Source organism: Lipotes vexillifer, unplaced genomic scaffold, assembly GCF_000442215.2.
Source record: "Lipotes vexillifer unplaced genomic scaffold, Lipotes_vexillifer_v1.1 scaffold447, whole genome shotgun sequence".
NCBI lineage: Eukaryota > Metazoa > Chordata > Mammalia > Artiodactyla > Lipotidae > Lipotes > Lipotes vexillifer.
In genome coordinates, this window is record NW_006786302.1 from 836,111 (window position 1) to 843,396 (window position 7,286).

A 7,286-nucleotide genomic window follows, 5' to 3' on the forward strand; every position below is an offset into this window, starting at 1 on the left:
GAGACTCTGAGTTCATTACTTTTATCTTTTGCAATATACTTTATAAGTATTTTTAATAAAGGTAATATAGGGCTTCCCTGGTGGCACAGTGGTTGAGAGTCCGCCTGCCGATGCAGGGGACATGGGTTCGTGACCCAGTCCGGGAGGCTTGTGAGCCGTGGCCGCTGAGCCTGTGTGTCCGGAGCCTGTGCTCCGCAACGGGAGAGGCCACAACAGTGAGAGGCCCGCGTACAGAAAAAAATAAATAAATTAATTAATTAAAAAAATAAAAAAATAAAGGTAATATAATATTGAAATAAAATCCAAGTCCAATTTGCTTCCCTCCTCCTTTGCCTTCTTTCACTTTTTTCCCCAGAGACAACCCCATGGAGTGTCCTCCAGTACACCGCTCTAAGCGTATATGTATCCATTGGCAATATATAGTGGTTTTTAAATTTTAAATAATTTGTATCATACTTTTTAAATTTTCTACAACCTGTTTCTTTTTTCTTCTCAGTGGTATGTTTTAGTGACCTATGTTAATAAGGTTAACACATAGAGACCTAGTTCATTTTTAAAATTGCTATTTTAATGTTCTTGGGCATATCAACTTTATTTTTTATTTCTCTCTGATGGGTTTTAGGCTGTTCTTTTGGTAGCTGTCTCTTAGCACTTATCTGCAAGTTTCTCTAGAGGAGGACTTTCTAGGTCACAAGGAATGTAAATTTTCAGCTTTACTGGATATTGGTAATTTGACATCAGAACAACTGTATTCATTTTCACTCCCACTAGCAGAATATGCAAGTTCCTCTTTTCCACTTCCTTTCCAACATCTCATATTGTCCGGTTTGACGTTTTGTAGACCATCAGAGGGATATAATGTGGCATCTAATTTAATGTGTGTTTCTCTTAGTGAGGAGGAGGACATTTTGTGAATTTTGGTGAGTTTGTTTGCCTTTTCTCCTTCCTCTTCATATTTTTTGTCCATTCTTAAAAACTGGGGGTTTTGTTTTGCTGCTTTTTATTTCCTTGTGTTTCTTAGATACTTTGCAATACATGTTACAAATATTTTCTCCTAGTTTGTGGCTTGTTTTTTCAATCAAATCTTTAAGCTAAACTTTAATTTTGGCATCATTGAAAAATTACATGCAAATTTCTAAGTCTTTTCCTTTACGATTCATACTTTCTGGCTTAAGAAATTCTGCTTAACTCAACGTCATGAAGATAATCTGTACATTTCCTTCTAATCATATAAAAGTTGTGCTTCACATATTTTGGTCTTTATTCTTTCTGGAACTTATCTGTGAAAAGTGTTCAATAAGGTTCTAATTTTATTTATTTACAGATAACTTTCTGATTGTGCAAACAATTCAGGCTCACTGTTAAAATTCAACTAATCATTTAACATATGAAGAAAGACATTAAAAGTCACCTGAAATCCTACTGCCCCAAGAAAGTCACCACTGATATTTTCAATATCATCTGTCAATAGTCCCCTCTTCCCCCCTTGATTATGATCCTGCAGCTGTCACACAGGGAGGGGACTTTTCTAGCATTCAAGTAAACTTAAAAGAATTAATACTAGAGCATCACTACTCATCAGGGGAATGCGAATCAAAACCACAATGAGATATCATCTCACACCTGTCAGAATGACCATCAACAGGAAGACCACAAATAACAAATGTTGGCGAGAATGTGGAGAAAAGAGAACCCTCTCACACTGTTGGTGGAAAGGTAAACTGGTGTAGCTACTGTGGAAAACAGTATGGAGGTTTCTCAAAAAACTAAAAATAAAACTACCATACGACCCAGCAATTCCACTCCTGGGTATAAAGCTGAAAAAAACCAAAACACTAATTCAAAAAGATACATGTACCCAATGTTCATAGCAGCATTATTTACAATTGCCAAGATATGGAAACAACCTAAGTGTACATCAACAGATGAATGGATAAAGAGGTTATGGCATACATATATATATAAGTGGAACACTACTCAGCCATAAAAAAACAATGAAATTTTGCCATTTGCAGCAACCTGGATGGACCTGGAGGGCATTATGCTAAGTGAAATAGGTCAGACAGAAAAAGACAAATACTGTAGAATATCATTTATATGTGTAATCTAAAAAATACAATAAACTAGTGAATATAACAAAAAAGAAGCAGGTCCACAGATACAGAGAACAAACTAGTGGTGACCAGCGGGGAGGGGGAGGGGCAATACCAGGGTGGGGGAGTGGGAGGTACAGACTGTTCGGTGTAAGATAGGCTCAAGAGAAATGCAAACCAAAACTATAATGAGGTATCACCTCATACTAGTTAGAATGGGTATCATCAGAAAATGTACAAACAACAAATGCTGGCGAGGGTGTGGAGAAAAGGGAACCCTCTTGCACTGTTGGTGGGAATGTAAATTGATACAGCCACTATGGAGAACAGTATGGAGGTTCCTTAAAAAACTAAAACTAGAATTACTATATGATCCAGCAATCCCACTACTGGGCATATATCCAGAGAAAACCATAGTTCAAAGAGACGCATGCACCCCAATGTTCATTGCAGCACTATTCACAATAGCCATGTCATGAAAGCAACCTAAATGCCCATCAACAGCCTAATGGATAAAGAAGTTTGGTACATATATACAATGGAATATTACTCAGCCATAAAAAGGAAAGAAATTGGGTCATTTGTTGAGACTTGGATGGATCCAGAGACTGTCATACAGAGTGAAGTAAGAAAGAGAAAAACAAGTATCGTATGTTAACGCAGGTATGTGGAACCTAGAAAAATGGTTCAGACGAACCGGTTGGCAGGGCAGAAGTTGAGACACAGATGCAGAGAACCAACGTATGGACACCAAGGGGGTAAAGCCGCGGGGGTGTGGGGATGGTGGTGTGCTGAATTGGGCGATTGGGATTGACATGTATACACTGATGTGTATAAAATTGATGACTGGGCTTCCCTGGTGGCTCAGTGGTTAGGAGTCCGCCTGCCGATGCAGGGGACACGGGTTTGTGCCCCAGTCTGGGAAGATCCCACATGCCACGGAGCGGCTAGGCCTGTGAGCCATGGCCGCTGAGCCTGTGCGTCCGGAGCCTGTGCTCCGCAACGGGAGAGGCCACAACAGTGAGAGGCCCGCGTACCGGGAAAAAAAAAAAAAAAAAAAATTGATGACTAAAAAGAACCTGCTGTATAAAAAAAAAAAAAAAAATTCAAAAATTCAAAAAAAAAAAAAAAGAGTCATGTACCTCAATGTTCATTGCAGCACTATCTACAATAGCCAGGACATGGAAGCAACCTAAGTGTCCATCAACAGATGAATGGATAAAGTAGATGTGGCACATATATACAATGGAATATTACTCAGCCATAAAAGGAAACGAAATTGAGTTATTTGTAGTGAGGTGGATGGACCTAGAGTCTGTCATACAGAGTGAAGTAAGTCAGAAAGAGAAAAACAAATACCGTATGCTAACACATATATATGGAATCTAAAAAAAAAAAAAAAAGGTTCTGAAGAACCTAGGGGCAGGACAGGAATAAAGACACAGACATAGAGAATGGACTTGAGGACACGGAGAGAGGGAAGGGTGAGCTAGGATGAAGTGAGAGAGTGGCATGGACGTATATACACTACCAAATGTAAAAGAGCTAGCTAGTGGGAAGCAGCCGCATAGCACAGGGAGATCAGCTCGGTGCTTTGTGACCACCTAGAGGGGTGGGATAGGGAGGGTGGGAAGGAGGGAGACACAAGAGGGAGGAGATATGGCGACATATGTATATGTATAGCTGATTCACTTTGTTATACAGCAGAAACTAACACAATATTGTAAAGCAATTATACTCCAATTAAGATGTTAAAAAGAAAAAGATAGGCTCAGGGATGTATTGTACAACACAGGGAATATAGCCAATATTTTGTATTTACTGTAAATGGAATGTAACCTTTAAAATTATATTAAAAAATTTTTTTAAAACAGAATACTAGCTTTCTTTCCACGTCAGTCAGACAGGGGCCCATACGGCATTGTTCTGGATTCCCATTATAACTTAAAGGGAAACTTTCACAATGTCTGGAGCCCTTGATGTCCTGCAAAAGAAGGAGGATGTCCTCAAATTTCTTGCAGCAGGAACCCACTTAGGTGGCACCAACCTAGACTTCCGAATGGAACAGTACATCTACAAAAGGAAAGGTGATGGCATCTACCTAGTAAATCTGAAGAGAACCTGGGAGAAGCTTCTGTTGGCAGCTCGTGCCATTGTTGCCATTGAAAACCCAGCTGATGTTAGTGTCGTATCCTACAGGAATAGCGGCCAGTGCGCTGTCCTGAAGTTTGCTGCTGCCACTGGAGCCACTCCTATTGCTGGCCGCTTCACTCCTGGAACCTTCACTAACCAGATCCAGGCAGCCTTCCGGAGCCAAGACTTCCGGTGATTACTGATCCCAGGGCTGACCACCAGCTTCTCACAGAGGCCTCTTACGTTAACCCGCCTACCATTGCTCTGTGTAACACAGACTCTCCTCTGCATTATGTGGACATTGCCATCCCACGCAACAACAAGGGAGCTCACTCAGTGGGTCTGATGTGGTGGATGCTTGCCCGGGAAGTTCTGCGCATGCGTGGCACCATCTCCCGTGAACACCCATGGGAGGTCATGCCTGATCTCTGCTTCTACAGAGATCCCGAAGAGACTGAAAAGGAACAGCAGGCGGCAGCTGAGAAGGCTGTGACCGAGGAGGAATTTCAGGGTGAATGGACCGCCCCACCTCCTGAGTTCACTGCTCCTCAGCCTGAGGTGGCGGACTGGCCCGAAGGTGTGCAGGTGCCCTATGTGCCCCACTGAAGGCTGGTCTGCACCTCCCACTGCTCAGGCCACCAAGTGGGTAGGAACAACCACTGGGTGGTCTTAAGCTGTTCTTCCACAAACTCTTAAAATGGAAATAAGCTGATGGAAAGTAAACGGTTTCTACAAAAAAAAAAGAATACTAGATCTGGATATCATTTATAGAACTTGAAGTATATCAGCTTACAGGATTTTCAAGTTAGAGTACATCATGTGATTGCCTCATTTCATTAAGCAATGTAAATAAGTAAAAAGAATAAAAAGGAGCATCGTGTGAGAAGTTAGGATTTCCCAGGAAAAGCCAGCTCTCTATGGTTTGGGAAAGTATAGCACTAAGAACTGCCAGTTTTTGAAACCAGAGCACAAGTTCTCCTAGTCTCACATCCAGCATGCTAGGTTCATCTTGCTAAATGTTTTCCAATTAAGACCATTGATCGTGCCTCTAACAAATAACTTATCTTTAATTTTGTCACAGAAGTACGTAAGTAAAAACAGAGCCAATTCCTAGCAAAGCTCTAACTAATTTGATAAAATGTGAGTACCTGCATCACTCTATTTCGGAGATTCTGTGGAAAGAAGTCATTTATCAAATTTCATTACCATCAAGAAACAGGCCATCATCTTTCCTCTGCATACACGAATATCACTTGCTGCTCTTCATGAACTCATATGTAAATTCCTCTGTGGGTACATTAAAAATACATTTCATATTTGAATTAAAAAAATTATCGGGCTTCCCTGGTGGTGCAGTGGTTGGGGGTCTGCCTGCCGATACGGGGGACGCGGGTTCGTGCCCTGGTCCGGGAGGATCCCGCATGCCGCGGAGCGGATGGGCCCGTGGGCCATGGCCGCTGGGCCTGCGCGTCCGGAGCCTGTGCTCCGCAGCGCGAGAGGCCGCATCGGTGAGAGGCCCGCGTACCACACACACACAAAAAAATTATCAAACCCATACATAGATCACGTTTATCAGCATGCGGGATGAGAGTTAGCCTTTATGTAGACGTTTTACTATATACAAAGCATGGATTTTTGCAAATGTATCCGGTCGTTACTAATTTCTGTGCCAAAGTGGTGTGAAAACGTTTTAAATGACTAGAATGTTCAGTGCAGAGTTCAGTTAAAAATTGCAGAACTATATGAAGAGATCTGGAAGAGCTACATAAGGATTAAGTCCCTCATCCCGAATGCAGCCATGGAGCTGAATTCGGAATGAACCCAGGCTGCTAGACTGCATCACTGGTCCACCCACTCAGATCTGGAAAGCTGTTTTCCTTGAGGACACTGCTAAGGAGAAAAGAGGAAATTGTCTCTATATGTGTTTCTGAGATGACTTCAAGGGGTTTTTAGTGGGCAGAAAATTTCCACCGTGCGGGTTTTGTTTTGTTTTGTTTTTTGTCTCATTTGAAAGTGTGGTTTTCAGCTAGCTTGGTGCTGTCACTACAGTCATTTTACCTGACCTCTTTTTTTCAACAGGCGTAAGGCAAGGCTGAGCTCATACTTTCATGAAAGCCACTCTGCCATCTAAGCAGAACGAACGCTGTTAGAAGAGCACAAATTATAATTAAACAAAAATCCAGCAGCCAGCAGTTTCTTTTGACCACAGCGGTTTTTTCCTCCTGCTCATTCTGCTGAAACAGCAGTGCTGCTGTACACTGCAAGTCTCTACTTTCTGCTCGAATTTGCTGTTCCTCTGATGAGAATTGTGCGTGTGAGGACATTTTGTTTCGGGTGTGCTAAGGGTTGCACATGCAGCTGGATTTCAAGTTTCTAAAGACGTGGGTCTCTCCCTCATTTCCATATCTTCTCCTCTATAGGATCCAACCCGGGGCTGTCATAGGTGCTGGATTATTGTCTGTTGAGTGAATGTGAGGTTGAATAAATGAGTGACTGAGCAGATATTTCCAGTCCCCTGTTTTGTAAACTAAACAGTGCAAGCTGGATGGGATCCGTTTCAATTACAGAGCAGGATCTGTGCAATGCAGAAATAAAAAGATGAGAACAAGACTCCAACAAGATGAGGCAGGAGCTGGAGTTCACCAATTCCTTAGTGATGGTGGTTTAGATCTGTGTAGACGTATGTCATAGGGTATGTACGTGTATGTACAGATAGTATGTGTTATGTATGTTATTATACACATATTCATGTAATTATTTCTATAGTTCTATGTGTTGTGTATTATGTATACATGTAGGACATATATAAGCATATATGTTATTAGGTATGTGTGTATATACATGTGTGTATGTATGTGTAGATTGTACAAATATATATACGTATATATATATATATTTCAAAGAATTTGCAGCAGAGTTCCTCTTGACAACTATCTTTGCTTAGAAAAATACCTTGATTATCCACTTGTGGGTGGAAAGGAAGTAAAGTCATGGCTAAAGAAATCTGAATCTAAACATCCAGAGGAATCTGGGAGTAAAGAGAGTAGAAGGGAAAGAGCT

General features: G+C 41.4%; 1 pseudogene; it reads left to right on the forward strand.

Moving 5' to 3' along the window:
- Nucleotides 1-4,056: 4,056 nt before the first annotated feature.
- On the forward strand, nucleotides 4,057-4,899 carry LOC103077735 (40S ribosomal protein SA pseudogene; annotated as a pseudogene).
- Nucleotides 4,900-7,286: the final 2,387 nt, after the last annotated feature.